Below are 23429 nucleotides of genomic sequence, written 5' to 3' on the forward strand. Positions count from 1 at the left end.
ACCCCCACTCCTTTTCTCACCATTAGCTGTTAATGCCAAAATATGATCTTTATTCATTTCACTGCCATAATATAAAACCAATGTAGATTTCCCATTTTTCATAAAATTTCCATCTGCACTATTAGTTTCACTGATAGCAGACTGCAAAATGTTGTTAAGCTACAAGATGGAAGACACTGCAAAAACCTCACCATGTTAAGAAGCCATAAAATTTTATTCAGTTCATTTACTGCTACAGTCCAGTAACCCTATAGTAAGAGTGTGCTATTTTTATTGTGTATTTATTTAAAGGTTGAATATTTCGTTCCCTGGACTAGACATCTAACTGAGTTAATCTGGGTTCCTAATAGAAAGAGTTGTATTCTACTTCAGTGTTTATCATTCCCTTAAAAGCGTTTTTGTATTTTGGTTGTTGTGGAAAAGATGATAACAGAATATTGCAAACAAGAGCTTAGCTATGGTTAGGTGGCTCATTTGTGCTCAGAATTAAACCACCAGTGTATGAGCCTCACATGATGCTGAGTAGAGACACTCCTTTCACCATCTTGTTCCATCTCATGCCTCTTCCAAAGCAAGTCTCAGGGCACAGTGCAGTGAAACACAGTGCATCAGACCTTGTATTGGATAGTCTGGCATTTGACCAGAGGTGCTTGACTGCTCACACAATCCTGTAGAACTCAGTAACATTTTGGTATTTATTGCTTATTGATATAACTGCTCAGAATGTCTGAGCAGTTTGACATAAGTAGGTGAGATCTTTTTAGAACAGCAGGAAGCAGAGCCTGTTTTAGGTCTACTCATAAAACCATAGTCATTTAAGCTAACTTGTCTGTTTTCATACCAAGTTATATTATACTATTGTATACTGCACTATACTATTGTTATATGAAAGTTGTAGCATAAGGACATGAGGTAGAGAAGGAATGCTATGCACAGCAATTTTGCCAATACATGGAATTCATCTAAATATCCCAAGGAGCTTCAACAGACTTTCCTAATTGTGGATCAATGGCAGCTATACCAGTGGTCACTCCACTACAGAGAAAAAACAAAAGGGCAAGTAAAGCTAGAAAAGCACAAAGAAAGAGAGTGGAAGGGACAGTTTTTACTAGTACCAAGGCTGGCTCCTTTAGGATAAGGGAGTTGTTTGCACCAAGTTTAGCAAACTCCCAGGAAACCCAAGGATGTCCATATTTACTTAGGCCACAGGAGTAACCGTTCCCTGCTCAGTCCCAATAAAAGGCCACATGGAAACTCCAGGTGCAGTAAATAGATAAACTAGCAACAAAAATACAATAGCAAACAGGCCAGGCATATGATGTACAATATCCATAATACATTCCTTCTGTGTCTGTGACTCGTTAGGAACCAAGAAGACAAGCCTGTCTCCACTTGGTCCCCTTGTCTGTAACACAGGCTGATAAGAGAACGTACACCAGCTGCAGTGTTTTCTCTTGAAAGTGCAAAATATGGGGTTGATAAAAGCAAGGTGTGCATTTTTAAAGGCACATGAGAGAGAGATTTAAATCACCTGAGATAGTCTGTATTTATTCATTCCAAAGGGATACAAAGGATCTGTCTGGGTAGGATTAAAGAGTAAATGTTCAAAAGGAATATGTGAGAGTCCACAGGAGACTGGAAATATAAGAATGAATTAAAATGAGACAGAGAATATGTCCCAAAATAGCCACATAATGACTATTCGTAGTTACTATCTTGTTAGCATCGATTGTGGAATATTTGAGGGCCTAGGAGAATCAATGTATATGGTAAACAATCACCTCCTAAACTGAAATGTCAGAGATACGATACAGAATAATGAATATAAAATCTAGACAAAACTAATGACCAAACAAGATAAACAAATTAAAGCAGTTAAGCCATGAAGGGTGAGTGACTAACGATTGAGTTAGGAATCATCCCACTGAAAATCTGTCCATTTGAACAGCCCTTGCTGTGTGGTATCAACACTGTCTGACAGCTGAGCCCCTCATGTCTCCCTTTAGATTCTGTGATATAAAATCTGAGCTATGGATGTGAGATGCAGGAGCTCGGTATTCAGGCAGTGGTGGGGAAACCATTTCCAAATTGTACAATTTCATGATCATCCACCTATCATTCCTAGAGATGAAAGGTAATATCTTTTGCTTATTATAAACCTGGCACAGTGGTCTTGTGCTCAATTTCCCCCTAAAAATAATTTCCAAACAGTATTTTCTTTTCTTTTTTGCTTGAATTTTTTTAAGGGTGTTAGAAATCTTACATGATACCTTTCGATTGTTTGTTATTGTGTGCACCTTCCCCGTTTTTCTATTTGCAATTGATTAGTGAACCTCTTCTTGTGGCTAAATGACTCAGCAGAGAAGGGATGTTTGATGGATCTCATTGGACTTGAGTCAACACTGTTCTGAAATAAAAGGAGCCAGTGTGCTTTAATGGGACACTCCATCACAGGAAAAGCTCTGCTTCCAGCTTCCAATCATTTAGCAACTCCTTATAACCTAAAAGAGCATTATTAGGCAAAACGGAGATGTTGACACAATCTGATCTCTACAGTGTGTTTCACTTTTGGGTTTTCTTTTTTTTTTTTTTTTTTGCTCTGGGCTCTGTTTTTCTTTTTTTGCAAAGGCAAAATTATTCTTTTCATTTTATGGATGATGAAACCATAGTTCAGAGAGGGGAATTCACTTGTCCAAACTCATTCAGTGAATAAATGACAAAAATGAGGACCCTTCCCCCAAACCCTGTACCAAGTCTACATTCAGTTTGCCCAGTAGTCAAAGTCTCTCAAACTCCCAGCTACTTTTTGTTTCAAGGGTATAAAAGGCTTATTTTATTTTTATTTTACTTTTTAAACATCTTTATTGGAGTATAATTGTTTTACAATGGTGTGTTAGTTTCTGCTGTATAACAAAGCAAATCAGCTATACATATACGTATATCCCCATATCTCCTCCTTGTTACGTCTCCCTCCCACCCTCCCTGTTCCACCTCTCTAGGTGGTCACAAAGCACTGAGCTGATCTCCCTGGGTTATATGGCTGCTTCCAAATAGTTATCTATTTTACATTTGACAGTGTATATATGCCCATGCCACACTCACTCTTCATCCCAGCTACACTTCCCCATCCCAGTGTCCTCAAGTCCATTCTCTACATCTGCATCTTTATTCCTATCCTGCCCCTAAAAAATAGTCTATTCTTCAGACCTTTTTTTTTTTAGATCACATATATATATGTTAACATACGGTATTTATTTTTTTCTTTCTGACTTACTTCAATTTGTATGAAAGACTCTAGACCCATCCACCTCACTACAAAAAAACTCAATTTCATTTCTTTTTATGGCTGAGTAATATTCAATTGTATATATGTGCCACATCTTCTTTATCAATTCATGTGTAGATGGACACTTAGGTTGCTTCCATGTTCTGGCTATTGTAAATAGAGCTTCAGTGAACATTGTGGTACATGACTCTATTTGAATTACGGTTTTCTCAGGGTATATGCCCAGTGGCGGGATTGCTGGGTAGTATGGTAGTTCTATTTTTAGTTTTTTAAGGAAACTCCAGACTATTCTCCATAGTGGCTGTGTCAACTTACATTCCCACCAACAGTGCAAGAGGGTTCCCTTTTCTCCACACCCTCTCCAGCATTTATTGTTTGTAGATTTTTTGATGATGCCTATTCTGACTGGTGTGAGGTGATACATCATTGTAGTTTTAATTTGCAATTCTCTAATGATTAATGATGTTGAGCATCCTTTCATGTGTTTGTTGGCAATCTGGTTACCTTCTTTGGAGAAATGTCTATTTAGGTATTCTGCCCATTTTTGGATTGGGTTGTTTGTGTTTTGATATTGAGCTACATGAACTGCTCATAAATTTTGGAGATTAATCCTTCATCAGTTGCTCAGTTGCAAATATTTTCTCCCATACGGAGGGCTGTCTTTTCCTCTTGTTTATGTTTTCCTTTGCTGTGAAAAAGCTTTTAAGTTTCATTAGGTCCCATTTGTTTATTTTTGTTTTTATTTCCTATTCTCTAGTAGGTGGGTCAAAAAGGATCTTGCTGTGATGTATGTCATACAGTGTTCTGCCTATGTTTTCCTCTAAGAGTATAATACTGTCTGGCTTTACATGTAGGTCTTTAATCCATTTTGAGTTTATTTTTGTGGATGGTGTTAGGGAGTGTTCTAATTTCATTCTTTTACATGCAGCTGTCCAGATTTCCCAGCACCATTTCTTGAAGAGGCTGTCTTTTCTCCATTATATATTCTTCCCCCCTTTATCAAAAATAATGTGATGATATGTGCATGGGTTTATCTCTGGGTTTCTATCCTGTTCCATTAATCTATATTTCTGTTTTTGTGCAGTACCATACTGTCTTGATTACTGTAGCTTTGTAGTGTAGTCTGAAGTCCAGCAGCCTGATTCCTCTAGCCCTGATTTTCTTTCTCAAGATAGATTTTGCTATTTGGGGTTTTTAGTGTTTCCATAGAAATTATTAAATTTTTTGTTTGAGTTCTGTGAAAAATGACATAGGTAGTTTGATAAGGATTGTATTTAATCTGTAGATTGCTTTGGGTAGTATAGTCATTTTCACAATGTTGATTCTTCCAACAAGAACATGGTATATCTCTCCATCTCTTTGTACCATCTTTAGTTTCTTTAGTCAGCATCTTATAGTTTTCTGCATACAAGTCTTTTGTCTCCTTAGGTAGATTTATTCCTAGGTATTTTATTGTTTTTGTTGCATTGGTAAATGAGTGTTTCCTTATTTTCTCTTTCAGATTTTTCATCATTAGCGTATAGGAATATAAGAGATTTCTGTGCATCACTTTTTTATCTTGCTACTTTACCATAGTCATTGATTGTCCTAGATTTCTGGTAGCATCTTTAGGATTCTCTATGTATAGTATCATGTCATCTGCAAACAGTGACAGCTTTACTTCTTCTTTTCCAATTTGGATTCCTTTTATTTCTTTTTCTTTTCTGATTGCTGTGGCTAAAACATCCAAATCTATGTTGAATAATAGTGGTGAGAGTGGACAACCTTGTCTTGTTCCTGATCTTAGAGGAAATGGTTTCAGTTTTTCACCATTGAGAACGATGTTGGCTGTGGGTTTGTCATATATGGCCTTTATTATACTGAGGTAAGTTCTCTCTATGCCTACATTCTGGAGGGTTTTAACATAAATTGGTGTTGAATTTTGTCAAAAGCTTTTTCTGCATCTATTGAGATTATCATATGGTTTTTCTCCTTCAGTTTTTTTAATATGGTTTACCACATTGATTGATTTTTGTATATTGAAGAATCCTTGCATTCCTGAGATAAGGCCTACTTGATCATGGTGTATGATCCTTATAATGTGCTCTTGGATTCTTTTTGCTAGTATTATGATGAGGATTTTTGCATCTCTGGGTTTTGCATCTCTGGGTTCATCAGTGATATTGGCCTGCAGTTTTCTTTCTCTGCGAAATCTTTGCCTGGTTTTTGTATCAGGGTGCTGGTGGCCTTGTAGAATGAGTTTGGGAGTGTTCCTCCCTCTGCTATAGTTTGGAAGAGTTTGAAAAGGATAGGTGTTAGCTCTTCTCTAAATGTTTGATATAATTCGTCTGTGAAGTTATCTGGTCCTGAGCTTTTGTTTGTTGGAAGATTTTTAATCACAGTTTCAATTTCAGTGCTTGTGATTGGTCTGTTTAAGTTTTCTATTTCTTCCTCATTCTGTCTAGGAAGTTTGTACGTTTCTAAGAAATTGTCCATTTCTTTCAGGTTGTCATTTTATTGGCATATAGTTGCTTGTAGTAATCTCTCATGATCCTTTGTATTTCTACATTGTCAGTTGTTACTTCTCCTTTTTCATTTGTAATTCTATTGAATTGAGTTTTCTCTCATTTTTTCAAGATGAGTCTGGCTAATGGTTTATCAATTTTATCTTCTCAAAGAAGCAACTTTAGTTTTATTGATCTTTGCTATCATTTCCTTCATTTCTTTTTCATTTATTTCTGATCTGGTCTTTATGATTTGTTTCCTTCTGCTATAGTAGGATTGTTTTTTGTTCTTCTTTCTGTAATTCCTTTAGGTGTAAGGTTACATTTTTTATTTGAGATGTTTCTTGTTTTTTGAGGGAGAACTGTATTGCTATAAACTTCCCTCTTAGAACTGATTTTGCTGCATCCCATAAGTTTTTGGTCGTCGTGATTTCACTGTTTTTTGTTTCTAGGTAATTTTGATTTCCTCTTTGATTGCTTCAATGATCTCTTGGTTATTTAGTAATGTATGGTTTAGCCTCAAAGTGTTGTATTTTTTACAGATTTTTTCCTGTAATTTTTGATATCTAGTCTCATAGTGTTGTGGTCGGAAAAGATCCTTGATATGATTTCAGTTTTCTTAAATTTACCAAGACTTGCTTTGTGACCAAAGATATGATCTATCCTGGAGAATGTTCCATGAGCACTGGAGAAGAAGGTGTATTCTGTTGTGTTTGGATGGATTGTCCTCTAAATATCAATTAAGTCCTTCTTTTTTAATATGTCATTGAAAGCTTATGGTTCCTTACTTATTTTCATTTTGGATGGTCTTTTCCTTGGTGAAAGTGGGGTGTTAAAGTCCCCTACTATGATTGTGTTACTGTTGATTTCCCCTCTTATGGCTGTTAGTATTTGCCTTATGTATTGAGGTGCTCCTATGTTGGGTGCATATATAGTTACAATTGTTATATCTTCTTCTTCTATTGACCCCTTGATAATTATGTAGTGTCCTTCTTTGTCTCTTGTAATAGTCTTCATTTTAAAGACTATTTTCTGTGATATGAGAATTGCTACTCCAGCCTTCCTTTGATTTCCATTTGCATGGAATATCTTTGTCCATACCCTCACTTTCAGTCTGTGTGTGTCCCTAGTTCTGAAGTGGGTCTCTTGTAGACAGCTTATATATGGGTCTCATTTTTGTATCCATTCAGCCAGTCTATGTCTTTTGATTGGAGCATTTAATCCATTTACATTAAAGGTAATTTTTGATATGTATGTTCCTATGACCATTTTCTTAATTGTTTTGGGTTTGTTTTTGTAGGTCCTTTTCTTCTGTTGTGTTTCCCACTTAGAGAAGTTCCTTTAGCATTTGTTATAGAGCTGGTTTTGTGGTGCTGAATTCTCTTAGCTTTTGCTTGTCTGCAAAGCTTTTGATTTCTCCTTCAAATCTGAATGATATCCTTGCCAGGTAGAGTAATCTTGATTTCAGTTTTTTTCCCTTTCATCACTTTAAATATATCATGCCATTCTCTTCTGGCTTGTAGAGTTTCTGCTGATAAATCAGCGGTTAACCTTATGGGGATTCCCTTGTATGTTATTTTTTTGTTTTTCCTTTGCTGCTTTTAATATTTTTTCTTTGTATTTAATTTTTAATAGTTTCATTAATATGTGTCTTGACCTGTTTCTCCTTGGATTTTTCCTGTATGGGACTCTCTGTGCTCCTTGGTCTTGACTGACTATTTCCTTTCCCATATTAGGGTAGTTTTCAACTCTAATCTCTTCAAATATTTTCTCAGTCCCTTTCGTTTTCTCCTCTTTTTCTGGGACCCATATAATTTGAAAGTTTGTGCATTTAATGTTTTCCCAAAGGTGTCTGAGACTGTCCTCAATTCTTCTCATTTTTTTTCTTTTTTCTGCTCTATGGTAGTTATTTCCACCATTTTCTAGCTCACTTCTCTGGTCTTCTACCTCAGTTATTCTGCTCTTGATTCCTTCTGGAGAAGTTTTAGTTTCATTTATTGTGTTGTTCATCTCTCTTTGTTTGCTCTTTTGTTCTTCTAGGTTCTTGTTAAATGCTTCTTGTATTTTCTCCATTGTCTTTCCAAGATTTTGGATCATCTTTGCTATCATCACTCTGAATTCTTTTTCAGGTAGACTGCCTCTTTCCTCTTCATTTGTTTGGTCTGGTGGGTCTTTGCCTTGCTCCTTCATCTTCTGTGTGTTTCTCTGTCTTCTCATTTTTCTTAACTTACTGTGTTTGGGGTTTCCTTTTGGCAGCCTGCAGGTTAATAGTTCCTGTTGTTTTTGGTGTCTGCCCCCATTGGCTAAGTTTAGCTCAGTGGGTGGTGGAGGGGACTGGTGCCTGTGTTCTGGTGGATGATGCTGGATCTTTTCTTTCTGCTGGGGAGGACCATATCCGGTGGTGTGTTTTGTGATGTCTGTTACCTTATTATGATTTTAGGCAGCCTCTCTGCTAATGGGTGGGTTTGTATTCTGGTCTTGCTAGTTGTTTGGCATAGGGTGTCAGCACTGGACCTTGCTGGTCATTGAGTGGAGCTGGGTCTTAGCACTGAGTTGGAGATCTCTGGGAGAGTTTTCACCATTTGATATGTGGAACTGGGAAGTCTCTGGTGGACCAGTGTCCTGAACTCTGCTCTCCCACCTCAGAGGCCCAGGCCTGACACCCGGCTGGAGCACTAAGACCCTGTCAGCCACCCAGCTCAGTATAAAAGGGAGAAAAAAAGTAATAAATAAAATTATTATAATTAAAATTTTAAAATTATTAAAAATAAAATTAAAAAGTAATTATAAAAGAAAGAAGACAGCAACCAAACCAAAAAAAAACAACCCACCAATGATAACAAGTGCTAAAATCTATAAAAAAAAAAAAAAAAAAAAAGGAAAAAAGGAAAATGGACTGATTGAACCCTAGGAAAAATTATAAAAGCAAATATATACAGACAAAATCACACAAGGAAGCATAGACATACACACTCACAAAAAGAGAAAAAGGAAAAAAAAACTATATCTATATCTATATATTTAAAAAAAGGAAGAGAGAAACCAAATCAATAAACAAACCTACCAATGATAATAAGCTCTAAATACTAAACTAAGATAAACATAGAACCAGAAACAAATTAGATGCAGAAAGCAATCTCTAAGTCTACAGTTGTTCCCAAACTCTACTGCTTTATTTTGGGATAATTTATTGTCTCTCCAGATATTTCACAGATGCAGTGTACATCAAGTTGATCATGGAGATTTATCCACTGCTTCTGAGGCTGCTGGGAGAAATTTCCCTTTCTCTTCTTTGTTCACAGAGCTCCTGGGTTTCAGCTTTGGATTTACCCCCACCTCTGCATGTAGGTGACCTGAGGGTGTCTGTTCTTTGCTCAGACAGGATGGGGTTATAGTAGCAGCTAATTAGAGGGCTCTGGCTCACTGAGGCCAGAGGGAAGGAGTGGTACAGAATGCAATGTGAGGCTGTGGCATCAGGGGCCAGCGTGACATTGCAACAGCATAAGGTGTGCTGTGTGCCCTCCCAGGGAATTTGTCCCTGGATCACAGGACTCTGGCAGTGGCAGGCTGCACAGGCTCTTGGGAGGGGAGGTGAGGATAGTGACCTGTGCTTGCACACAGGCTTCTTGCTGGATGCAACAACAGCCTTAGAGTTTCATGCCCATCTCTGGTGTCTGTACTGATAGCTGTGGCTTGTGCCCATCTCTGGAGCTCATTTAGGTGGTGCTCTGAATCCCCTCTCCTCTCGCACCCTAAAACACTTTTCTCTTGCCTCTTAGGCTGGTCCAGCCTTTTACCTGGACACCCTCCCGGACAGCTGTGGTGTACTAGCCCTCTTCAAGCTGTGTTCACACAGCCAACCCCAGTCCTCTCCCTGGGATCTGAACTCCAAAGCCCGAGCTTCAGCTCCCAGCCCCCACCTGCCCCGGTGGCTGAGCATACCAGCCTCTCAGGCTGGTGAGTTCTGGTCGGCAACGATCCTCTGTGTGGGAATCTCTCTGCTTTGCCCTCTGCATCCCTGTTGCTGTGCTCTCCTCCGTGGCTCTGAAGATTCCCCCTGTCACCACCAGTGAAGGGGTTTCCTATTGTGTGTAAACTTTTCCTCCTTCACAGCTCCCTCCCAGAGGTACAGGTCCTGTCCCTATTCTTTTGTCTCTGTTTTTTTTCTTTTTGCTTTTGCCCTACTCAGATACATGGGCTGTTTCTTGACTTTTGGGAAGTCTGAAGTCTTCTGCTGGCATTCAGTAGGTGTTCTGTTAGAATTGTTCCAAATGTAAGTATAATTCTGATTTATTTGTGGGGAGGAAAGTGATATCCATATCTTACTCCTCCGTCATCTTGAAGGTTTCTCCCTGCTCTGGGCTTTTGACACCTTGTGCCCTTAAACTGCAATGTTCCTAGTCCTCCTTCCCACCCCATACATCCATCAATTTTCATATTTATCCTATTACACCTTTCTTTATTCTGATGTCTTCAGAACTGACCTGTTGTGAGCCTCATCTCATAGGAAGTTTCTTTTAAACTGGTGCAGCCACAGTGGAAAAGATGTCATATTAATTGAAAATGTGTGGATACTGAACAGTGACTGAGAGCATTTCTCTTTTTAAGGATATTTGCTTTGAGCAGGAAACCCTTCATTTTATATAGAGATGTAAATGAATTATATATTTATATATTATATAGACATAAACAAATTTATATCTAAGGGTGGGAATATCAGACACAAGGCCAGGCAAGTGGCAGAAATTTATTTAAATCAGAGTTGCTTAACTGCATGTTTTGTGGGAAATACCTATTCTGCCTTCATATAGTGCTTGTCCAAGCTGGTGTTTGTGAACATTCATTCTCACATTTTTTGATAAAGGGTTTTATGGGTTATGAAGGAGTAAAATTTTACCTAGTAGCATCAGAGACGACACTTTAAATTATAACATTTAGGCAGTAAATGAAATATATAATTTATTTTATTTTAGTTCAGCACTGTTCTAGCAATTTCATACCAGATATGGTTTCGAAATCTCTCATATTTGTTGATAAAATTATCCCTTATAGAGAGAGGGATAAATATCTTCTATCTTGTTACTTTGTGCACATGCTGGGTGTTGTCCTTAATATGGGGCACATCTAATTGGAAAAGGTGGTGCAAAACTTGCCCTTCACTTTACCTTAAATGACCAATGAAACCACCTTGGCCCTAGAAGGTATTCAGATTAACCTAAACTAATTGCCTATTATTGTGGATGATAGAATTGCCATAGACTTCCTCCTTGAAGGACAAGGTGGAAACTGTGGCTGTGCCTGCATTAACACCTCATACTATCTGCTGTGCCTGCATTAACACCTCAGGCCAAGTGGAAAGGTCAATACAGAAACATAAGGAGAAAGCCCCCTGGCTTTCTAAAGTAGACCTTATGGTTTGGTCTTTGTTCAACTGGTTGGGAATGAGAATTTGGAGATACGGCTGAGGTCAAATATTTCAGGTTGACAGCATCTTGCTTCTCGGAATCCTGTTAGGCTCCTTAATTAAATGCTATATGAGATGAGTTGATTATTCAAAGTTGTTGATGGAGTGGCTTATTCATGAAAATGTTCCAGAAATCATGATAGTGTGAAAACAATGGGTACTTATTTTGGGGAGACAATTCTCCATCGTCTTACATATTTCCACATATGTTGTGAGCAAACACACTGATAGCTTTTGTCCTGAATTTTCTTTTCAGGGATGTTCGTATAGTGAACTTCTTTGGAAAATAGAGCTGGTGTCTCCCACAAGAGCAAAGAACAAGTTTGCTTACTGTCTTGAAGACAAGAGATAGTATCTCCCTCTAGAGCAAAGGGCAATCACACTTCCTGCCCAGTGTAATAAAGATGATGTCTCCCTCTGGACTAAAGGCAGACTTGCTTGATGTCCATTATAAAATACTTGGCTTCCCCAAGCTAAGGTTTTCTTCCTGAAATGTTAACCCACTACCTGCGTAGGGGTCGCTCAGCCCTCTTTACATCACCTTGTGGGAAGTGGGGCTTAAGGAACTAGTATAAGGCATGTTGCTACTCTCACTACTGCTATTGTTGTGAGTAACAAAGTCTTTTGTCGCATACTCAAGAAAGTCCTGTCTTCTGCCCGTATCCATTAAACTGTGGTAGAGTAACTCATTTGCTTTCAAATAGTTCACAGTTCTTGACATCCCCTGAGTACTAGTACAGGACTAGCTTCCTCCAGCAAATCACAGCCATGTCAAGGATCAATTAGTATTTCGTATAAGCTGTGAGTTCTATGCATTCAATTTAGATGTGATCTTCGAGACCATCCCTCATTCTATAGATGAGAATAATTGAGCTTTGGGTTTGTTTACTTAATATTATATGGTCGACTATTGGCAGCATTTGAGCAGTTGCTCAGTTTTTCTTATTTCCTATTTGATACCCTTCTAGGTATATTACATTAACTATAACAAAGATAAAACTCCAAAATATCCTTTGGTTTCAAATAAATATTTGATAGATTTTTTTAATAAATAAAGTATGAAAATGATGATAGAATACTGCTTATCCCATATCATGAGAAAATAATGGGTTCACTTACATCCCAGGTTGGCACAGACCTCAAGTTGGATATAGCAGTGATTTGCGAATAATGGATGGGAACACTTCTGACAAGGCACATTTTCCTCTTGGCTAGCTGCAGCAACATTTACAGATGCTCTGAAGTATTTGTTGGACCTTAAACATGTCATGTGCATGGACAACAGGAATTAGTGCTTTCTGCATTCATCCAAAATACAGGATTAGTTTCAGCCATCTTTTATACTCTTGGGGAAATCTTCCTTGAAGTGACAGTAATTTAACCTCATTTTTCATTTCTTTTTGAGCTTCTACACTCTTATCTCTGAAAGCCAATAACTTATTTTATGCTTTCTCCTCTTGGTTGCTGTACTTTTCAGAACAGGTTATGTTATGCATTGTGTAAAAAACAACCTCCAAATTTTATTTCTTGCTCATCTTACATTTTCACCACAAGCCTTCTGGAGGTTTTGTCCTGCTTTATCTTCACTCTGGGACCCAAGCTGACTGAGTCTCTACCTTCTTGTAAACTGTCATGTCATCAGCTCCAAAAAAATTTGTCTTGAAATAATCTTGCTGCTGCTCACATTTTACCTGCCTACACCTGTATCATGGCTACACCCAACTCAATACATACTGTCATGTGACAGAAAGAAGCAGCAGAGCTACGGGCTGAACAGTCCTAATGACAAGCACTTATACTGACTTTGACTCCAGTGTTTGCTTAAGGTTGTGTTGATTTAAAAAAATATATATGCACAACGTGAGAGTTGTGAGTTAAGTTTTATTTAGGGCAAAATGAGGACTGCAGCCCAGGAGACAGCATTTCAGATATCTCTGAGGATACTAGGGGAGGAGCCAGGATATATAGGAGTGTTGCAAAAAAGGACAGGAAGTTGAGAACATCAAAAGATTATTATTAATTAAAGAAAACCAGATATCTTAAGGAATTTATCACTTTTCTAAGTATGGGAAGATAAAGAGTCTGCAATCAATGAAATCCTTCCTTTGATATGCACCTTAGCTATCTGGAGCCAGTATCTGGACACATCCTGGGTTTCCTCAGGGCTCACCACAGGGAGTGGCTGCAGTCTGATGGCTGCTACATGGCAGGTATTCTTTTCAGCCCTGAGTTTCCGGGGCTCACGTTGGAGAGCTGCAATCATTGATGACTGTGTCATCCTTTGTTTATTGATATGGCAGGAAATATTTCATTTCTCAGTTGTGACTGAATGTTCCCTCTCCTTCCACAGCTTCAACTCCCATTTTGGCTGTCTCATTGTTTATGTCAACGACCTTTTTCTTACTGCAACATATTTCAATGTATTGCAAAGACATGTTACTGCATGTGATGTCGTGTAAGAAAAGTTTGGGTGAAGATTTTTAAAAGAGTGAAGTCAGAGATGGAAAGAAAGTTAGAGGACTGAAAAATGGAAAGGGAAAGGGTGATTAAAGGCATAGAGAAGAGAGGGAATGAAAGAGAAAATGGAATGAAAAGAAAGAAAAGGAAAGAGAGAAAAATCTTCGAGAGGAGAAAATGCTGAAAGGAAAGAAAACCAATTGGAAATGAATACTGAGAGTGAAACTTGCACATTTCAACATGCTTAGAACTCCCTGGTGAAAAAAAAAAAATGTTATGCAAATCTATAAGATGATTTTAATCTTATGATGTTTTGTCCCAGGGCAGAAACCAAGTCCTAGGCTCATCATCTCCAGGTCCCCACTGATTTAAAGAGAAAAAAAAAAATGTTTTTTAAACTGGCAATAGAACAAAAGTTCTGAATCTCAAAGCAACAAGTGAAAACACACACATTAACTCTTCAGATTTTTCCTCTTCCCTAGGGCTCATTTTTTTATTAGAAGGAAAAGAAATGTGAGAATTCAGCTGAGATTTGAATTTTTCCCCAACTCTAAAGAGAAGAGATAGAACATAGCTGGCCCAAAACTTCAAATACCACAAGACCAAAATGGCACTTCAAAAAGTGGAGGGATTCTTGACTATATTCTTTAGTTGCAGAGTTTTATTCTCTAGTAATCTGTTTATCTCTCTGATGGGTGGCTTTTTAGGTGTCTGTGTGTGTGCACATGTGTGTGAGAAAGAGAGGGGTTGAGGGAATTCGTGGTGTGCTATAGTCTGCTCACACATACTCACACAAGGCAAACTAGTCATGAAAGGAGTATTTACACCATGGAAATAAGCAATGCCACAATTACAATACATGATTGTTTCTTTGCTTTCCAAAGAAATAGTTGCTGTATTATCAGCCCCCTGACAGGAAAGATAAATTATAAAATTTTAAAGGAAAATAAAAGTATGTGAAGAAAGAGAAAAGAAATAAACTCCAAAGAGAGAGAAAAGAAAAAGGAGTGAATTTGGAGTTGGAAGAAGAAATTTAAAAGTTGAGCTGTCCTAAATTCCAGCCCACAGAAGCCTTCCTTTTCGTAAGTAAAGGGTTTTTTTGTGTGTGTGTTTGGCCTGAAAGTTTTGATCTCCTCATTTTGTTTTTTTGGGACCACTAATAGGCAAGTAACAGTCAAAAACTAAACATATGCTTCCTGGGAGGCAGAGGCAGCCTTCCACTGGCAGAGTGAATCCAGAAGGGTGAAAACCATGGTCAAATGTGCTGCTCCTGATACAGGTTCCTGGTCTGACTGAGCTTTAGAAGCATTTATCCTTCCACCTGAAAGACAAGCAAATCACCCACGTCATTTGGTTTCAGAAACACTGGAGCCCAAATTCAGTAGTGTTTATAATAGCATCATGGAAATTTCTATGCCTTAAGGATTTGATCTCTGTGTTTTAAATGCAAAATCTCTGACTCATTAACACTTTAAACATTTACATCTAAGTTTGAATGAGCATCTGATGTTTTTATTAGATAGGGAAGAAAGATGACTGAAACATCCAAATGCCAAATTTTCTCATTTTCTTTTTTTTCCTGGGTCATTCAGATACCCCCAATTACCAATATCAAAAGATTACAAAATGAGGTAGAGACACTTTGGTGGGCCTAATGATGGACTCCAAGAGTGCTCACACCAAGTACTTTCCAGAACTTCTGCTGCCAGTGACCTTGTCCCCATGGTGAGCCATAACTTCCCCCTGCATCTGCAGGAGGCCTTCCACCACTAGCAGAAAAATTTTGAACAAGTTTATGTCTCTAAACTTCAATTTCCTCATCTTTAAATGGGGTATTAACAATAGCTGCTTCAAGATAGCCTCACCCACAAGAGGGCAGACAGCAGAAGCAAGAACTACAGTCCTGCAGCCTGTGGAACAAAAACCACATTCACAGAAAGCTAGACAAGATGAAAAGGCAGAGGGCTATGTACCAGATGAAGGAACAAGATAAAATCCAAGAAAAAAACAACTAAATGAAGTGGAGATAGGAAACCTTCCAGGAAAAGAATTCAGAATAATGATAGTGACGATGATCCAGGACCTCGGAAAAACAATAGAGGCAAAGATCAAGAAGATGCAAGAAATGTTTAACAGAGACCTAGAAGAATTAAAGAACAAACAAACAGAGATGAACAATACAATAACTGAAATGAAAACTACACTAGAAGGAATCAATAGCAGAATAACTGAGGCAGAAAAATGGATAAGTAACCTGGAAGAGAGCATGGTGGAATTCACAGCTGTGGAACAGAATAAAGAAAAAATAATGAAAAGAAATTAAGACATACTAAGACAGCTCTAGGGCAACATTAAACACAACATTTACATTATAGGGGTCCCAGAAGGAGAAGAGAGAGAGAAAGGACCTGAGAAAATATTTGAAGAGATTATAGTCAAAAATATCCCTAACATGGGAAAGGAAATAGCCACCCAAGCCCAGTAAGCACAGAGAGTCCCATACAGAATAAACCCAAGGAGAAACATGTCGAGACACATAGTAATCAAATTGGCAAAAATTAAAGACAAAGAAAAAATATTAAAAGCAGCAAGGGAAAAATGACAAATAACATACAAGGGAACTCCCATAAGGTTAACAGCTGATTTTTCAGCAGAAACTCTACAAGCTAGAAGAGAATGGTATGATATATTTAAAGTGATGAAAGGGAAAAAACTGAAACCAAGATTACTCTACCCGGCAAGGATCTCATTCAGATTCAAAGGAGAAATCAAAAGCTTTACAGACAAGCAAAAGCTAAGAGAATTCAGCACCACAAAACCAGCTCTATGACAAATGCTAAAGGAACTTCTCTAAGTGGGAAACACAACAGAACAAAAAGACCTACAAAAACAAACCCAAAACAATTAAGAATGTGGCCATAGGAATATACATATTGATAATTACCTTAAACGTGAATGGATTAAATGCTCCAACCAAAAGAAGCAGGCTTGCTGAATGGATACATAAACAAACAAACAAACAAACAAAAAAACCCATATATATGCTGTCTACAAGAGACCCACTTCAGACCTAGGGACACCTACAGACTGAAAGTGAGGGGATGGAAAAATATATTCCATGCAAATGGAAATCAAAGGAAAGCTGAAGTAGCTATACTCATATCAGATAAAATAGGTTTTAAAATAAAACAAAAATGTTACAAGAGACAAGGAAGGACACTACATAATGATCAAGGGATCAAACCAAGGAGAACATATAACAATTCTAAATATATATGCACCCAACATAGGAGCACCTCAATATATAAGGCAAATGCTAACAGCTATAAAAGAGGAAATAGACAGTAACACAATAATAGTGGGGGAATTTAACACCTCACTTACACCAATGGACAGATCATCCAAAATGAAAATGAATAAGGAAACAGGAGCTTTAAATGACACTATAGACCAGATAGATTTAGTTGTTATTTAGAGGACATTCCATCCAAAAACAGCAGATTACACTTTCTTCTGAAGTGTGCACAGAACATTCTCCAGGATAGATCACATCTTGGGTCACAAATCAAGCCTCAGTAAATTTAAGAAAATTGAAATCATATCAAGCATATGTTCTGACCACAACACTATGAGATTAGAAATGAATTACAGGGAAAAAAACCCATAAAAAACACAAACACATGGAGGCTAAACAGTACATTACTAAATAACCAACAGATCACTGAAGAAATCAAAGAGGAAATCAAAAAACACCTAGAGACAAATGACAATGAAAACACGACAATACAAAACCTATGGGATGCAGCAAAAGCAGTTCTAAGAGGGAAGTTTATAGCTATATAAGCCTACCTCAAGACACCAGAATATTCTCAAATAAACAATCTAACCTTACAGCTAAAGCAACTAGAGAAAGAAGAACAAACAAAACCCAAAGTTAGCAGAAGGAAAGAAATTATAAAGATCAGAGCAGAAATAAATGAAATAGAAACAAAGAAAACATTAGCAAAAATCAATAAAAGTAAAAGCTGGTTCTTTGAGAAGATAAACAAAATTGATAAACCATTAGCCAGAATCATCAAGAGATAGAGGGAGAGGACACAAATCAATAAAATTAGAAATGTAAAAGGAGAAGTTACAACAGACACTGCAGGAATACAAAACATCCTAAGACACTACTAAAAGCAACTTTATGCCAAGAAAATCTACGAGCTGGAAGAAATGGACAAATTCTTAAAATGTATAACCTTCCAAGACTGAAACAGGAAGAAATAGAGAATATGAACAGGCTAATCACAAGTAATGAAATTTAATCTGTGATTAAAAATCTTCCAACACACAAAAGACCAGGAACAGATGGCTTCACAGGTGAATTCTATCAAACATTTAGAGAAGAGCTAACACCAACCTTCTCAAACTCTTCCAAAAATTTGCAGAGGAAGGAATCCTCCCAAACTCATTCTATGAGGCCACCATCACCCTTATTCCAAAACCAGACAAAGATACTACAAAAAAAGAAAATTACAGACCACTATCACTGATGAATATAGATGCATCCTCAACAAAATGCTAGCAGACAGAATCCAACAGCATCGTAAAAGGATTATACACCCTGATTAAGTGGGATTTATCCCTGTGATGCAAGGATTTTTCAATATACACAAATGAATCAATGTGATACACCGTATTAACAAATGGAAAAATAAAAACCACACGATCACCTCAAGAGATACAGAAAAAGCTTTTGACAAAATTCAACACCTATGTATGATCAAAACTCTCCAGAAATTGGGCATACAGGAAACCTACCTCAACATAGTAAAGGCCATATATGACAAACCCACAGCAAATATCATTCTCAATGGTGAAAAACTGAAAGCATTTCCTCTAAGTTCAGGAACAAGACAACGATGTCCACTCTCACCACTATTATTCAACAGAGTTTTGGAAGTCCTAGCCATGGCAATCAGAGAAGAAAAAGAAATCAAAGGAATACAAATTGGAAAAGAAGAAGGAAAACTGTCAATGTTTGCAGATGACGATACTATATATAGAGAATCCTACAAATGCCACCAGAAAACTACTAGAGCTAATCAATGAATTTGGTAAAGTAGCAGGATACAAAATTAATGCACAGAAATCTCTGGCATTCCTATACACTAATGATGAAAAATCTGAAAGAGAAATTAAGAAAGCACTCCTATTTACCATTTCAACAAAAAGAATAAAATACCTAGGAATAAACCTACCTAGGGAGACAAAAGACCTGTATGCAGAAAACTATAAGACACTGATGAAAGAAATTAAAGATGATACTAACAGATGGAGAGATATACCATGTTCTTGGACTGAAAGAATCAACATTGTGAAAATGACTACTACCCAAAATAATCTACAGGTTCAATACAATACCTATCAAATCACCAATGGCATTTTTTATGGAGCTAGAATAAAATATCTTAAAATTTGTATGGAGACACAAAAGACCCCGAATAGCCACAACAGTTTTGAAGGAAAAATAATGGAGCTGGAGGAATCAGACTCCCTAACTTCAGACTATACTACAAAGCTACAGTAATCAAGACAATATGGTACTGGCACAAAAACAGAAACATAGATCAGTGGAAGAAGATAGAAAGCCCAGAGATAAACACACACACCTATGGTCAACTAATCTATGACAAAGGAGGCAAGGATATACAATGGGGAAAAGACAGTCTTTTCAATAAGTGATGCTGGGAAAACTGGACAGCTACATGTAAAAGAATTAAATTAGAACACTCCCTAACACCATACACAAAAATAAGCTCAAAATGGATTAAAGACCTAAATGTAAGAACAGACACTATAAAACTCTTAGAGGAAAACATAGGAAGAACACTCTTTGACATAAATCACAGCAAGATCTTTTTTGGTCCACCTCCTAGAGTAATGGAAATAAAAACAAAAGTAAACAAATGGGACATAATGAAACTTCAAATCTTTTGCACAGCAAAGGAAACCATAAACAAGACCAAAAGACAACCCTTAGAATGGGAGAAAATATTTGCAAATGAATCAACAGACAAAGGATTAATCTCCAAAATATATGAACAGCACATGCAGCTCCATATTAAAGAAACAAACAACCCAGTCCAAAAATGGGCAGAATACCTAAATAGACATTTCTCCAAAGAAGACATACAGATGGCCAAGAAGCACATGAAAAGCTGCTCAGCATCACTCATATTAGAGAAGTGCAAATCAAAACTCCAATGAAGTATCAACTCACACCTGTTAGAATGGGCATCACCAGGATATCTACAAACAACAAATGCTGGAGAATGTGTGGAGAAAAGAGATCCCTCTTGCACTGTTGGTGGGAATGTAAATTGATACAGCCACTATGGATAACAGTATGGAGGTTCCTTTAAAAACTAAAAATAGAGTTACCATATGATCAAGCAATCCCACTACTGAGTGTAAACCCAGAGAAAACCATAATTCAAAAACACACGTGCACCCCAATATTCATTTCAGCACTATTTACAATAGCCAGGATATGGAAGCAACCTAAATGCCCATCGACAGACAAATGATTAAAGAAGTTGTGGTACATATATACAATGGAATATTACTCAGGCATAAAAAGGAATGAAATTGAGTCATTTGTTGAGACGTGGATGGATCTAGAGACTGTCATACAGAGTGAAGTAAGCCAGAAAGAGAAAAACAAATATCGTACATTAATGCATATATGTGGAACCTATAAAAAAGGTACAGATGAACTGGTTTGCAGGGCAGAAGTTGAGATACAGATGTAGAGAACAAACGTATGGATGCCAAGAGGGGAAACCGCCAGGGAGGTGAGGATGTTAGTGTGCTGAATTGAGCGATTGGGATTGACATGTATACACTGATGTGTATAAAATTGATGACTAGGCTGGAGGGGGAAGATGGTGGAAGAGTAAGATGAGGAGATCACCTTCCTCCCCTCAGATACACCAGAAATACATCTACACGTGGAACAACTCGTACAGAACACCTACTGAACGATGGCAGAAGACCTCAGACCTCCCAAAAAGTAAGAAACTCCCCACGTACCTCAGTTGGGTGAAAGAAAAAACAGAGACAAAAGAATAGGGACAAGACCTGCACCAGTGAGAGGGAGCTGTGAAGGAGGAAAGGTTTCCACACACTAGGAAGCCCCTTCGTGGGCGGAGACTGTGGATGGCGGAGTGGGGAAGCTTTGGAGCCATGGAAGACAGCACAGCAACAGGGGTGCGGCGGGCAAAGTGGAGAGATTCCCGTGTAGAGGATCGGTGCTGACCAGCACTCACCAGCATGAGATGCATGTCTGCTCACCCAGCCTGGCAGGCGAGGCTTGGAGCTGAGGCTCGGGCTTCAGTCGGAGCACAGGGAGAGGACTGGGGTTGACGGCGTGAGCACAGCCTGCAGGGGGTTACTGCACCACGGCTGGCCGGGAGGAAGTCCGGGAAAATGTCTGGACCCGCCAAAGAGGCAAGAGACTTTTTCATCCCTCTTTGTTTCCTGATGCGTGATAAGAGGGGATTAAGAACTCCGCTTAAAGGAGTTCCAGAAAATGGCATGAGCCTCGGCTAATAGTGTGGACCACAGAGACGGGCATGAGATGCTAAGGCTGCTGCTGCTGCCACTAAAAAGCCTGTGTGCGAGCACAGGTCACCACCGCCAGAGTGCCGTGATCCAGGGACAAATTCCCCGGGAGAATGCACGGTGTGCCTTAGGCTGGTGCAATGTCTCTCCGGCCTCTTCCACAACAGGCTTGCCCGGCATCTGCACCCCTCCCTCCCACTGGCCTGAGTGAGCCAGAGCCCCCGAGTCAGCTGCTCCTTTAACCCTGTCCTGTTGGAAGGAAGAACAGACACCCTCTGCTGAACTACACGCAGAGGAAGGGCCAAATACAAAGCTGAGCCCTGAGAGCTGTGTGAAAAAGGAAGAGAAAGGGAAATCTCTCCCAGCAGCCTCAGAAGCATCAGATTAAAGCTTCACAATCAACTTGATGTACCCTGCATCTGTGGAATACGTGAATAGACAATGAATCATCCCAAATTGAGAAGGTGGACTTTGAGAGGAAGATTTATTATTTTTTCCCCTTTTCTATTTTTGTGAGTGTATATGTATATGCTTCTGTGTGAGATTTTGTCTGTATAGCTTTGCTTTCACCATTTGCCCCAGGGTTCTAACTGTCCATTTTATTTTTTTCTTATAAATTATTTTTTATTTTAATAACTTTCTTTTATTTTATATTACTTTTTAATTTTATTTTATCCTCTTTCTTTCTTGCTTTCTTTCTTTGTACTTTTTCTCACTTTTATTCTGAGCTGTGTGGATGAAAGGCTCTTGGTGCTGCAGCCAGGAGTCAGTGCTATGCCTCTGAGGTGGGAGACCAACTTCAGGACACTGGTCCACAAGAGCCCTCCCAGCTCCACTTAATATCAAATGGCGAAAATCTCCCAGAGATCTCCATCTAAACACCAGAACCCAGCTTCACTCAATGACCAGCAAGCTACAGTGCTGGACACCCCATGCCAAACAACTAGCAAGACAGGAACACAACCCCACCCATTAGCAGAGAGGCTGGCTAAAATCATAATAAGTCCACAGACACACCAGAAAACACTACCAGACGTGGGCCTTCCCACCAGAAATACAAGATCCAGCCTCATCCACCACAACACAGGCACCAGACCGCTCCACCAGTAAGTTTACACAACCCACTGAACCAACTTTAGCCACTGGGGACAGACACCAAAGACAACTGGAACTACACACCTACAGTCTGCAAAAAGGAGAAACCAAACACAGTAAGATAAACAAAATGAGAAGACAGAAAAACACAGCAGATGAAGGAGCAAGATAAAAACCCACCAGACCTAAGTAATGAAGAGGAAATAGGCCATCTACCTGAAAAATAATTCAGAATAATGATAGTAAAGATGATCCAAAATCTTGGAAATAGAATAGAGAAAATGCAAGAAATATTTAACAAGGATATAGAAGAACTAAAGATGAAACAAGCAACGATGAACAACACAATAAATGAAATTAAAAATACACTAGATGGGATCAATAGCAGAATAACTGAGGCAGAAGAATGGATAAGTGGCCTGGAAGATAAAATAGCAGAAATAACTACTCTAGAGCAGAATAAAGAAAAAAGAATGAAAATAACTGAGGACAGTTTCAGAGACTACTGGAACAACATTAAACACACCAACATTTGAATTATAGGGGTTCCAGAAGAAGAAGAGAAAAAGAAAGGGACTGAGAAAATATTTGAAGAGATTATAGTTGAAAACTTCCCTAATATGGGAAAGGAAATAGTTTAAAAAGTCCAGGAAGCACAGAGAGTCCCATACAGGATAAATCTAAGGAGAAACATGCCATGACACATATTAATCAAACTGTCAAAACTTAAATACAAAGAAAACATATTAAAAGCAGCAAGGGAAAAACAACAAATAACACACAAAGGAATCCCCATAAGGTTGACAGCTGATCTTTCAGCAGAACCTCTGCAAGCCAGAAGGGAGAAGGACATATTTAAAGTGATGAAGGAGAGAAACCTACAGCCAAGGTTACTCTACTCAGCAAGGATCTCATTCAGATTTGATGGAGAAATGGAAACCTTTACAGACAAGCAAAAGCTGAGAGAGTTCAGCACCACCGACCCAGCTTTACAACAAATGCTAAAGGAACTTCTCTAGCCAAGAAACACAAG

This window comes from Delphinapterus leucas, chromosome 14, assembly GCF_059928025.1.
Source record: "Delphinapterus leucas isolate spDelLeu-1000000601 "Yukka" chromosome 14, BTC_Dleu_Yukka2, whole genome shotgun sequence".
NCBI classification, from domain to species: domain Eukaryota; kingdom Metazoa; phylum Chordata; class Mammalia; order Artiodactyla; family Monodontidae; genus Delphinapterus; species Delphinapterus leucas.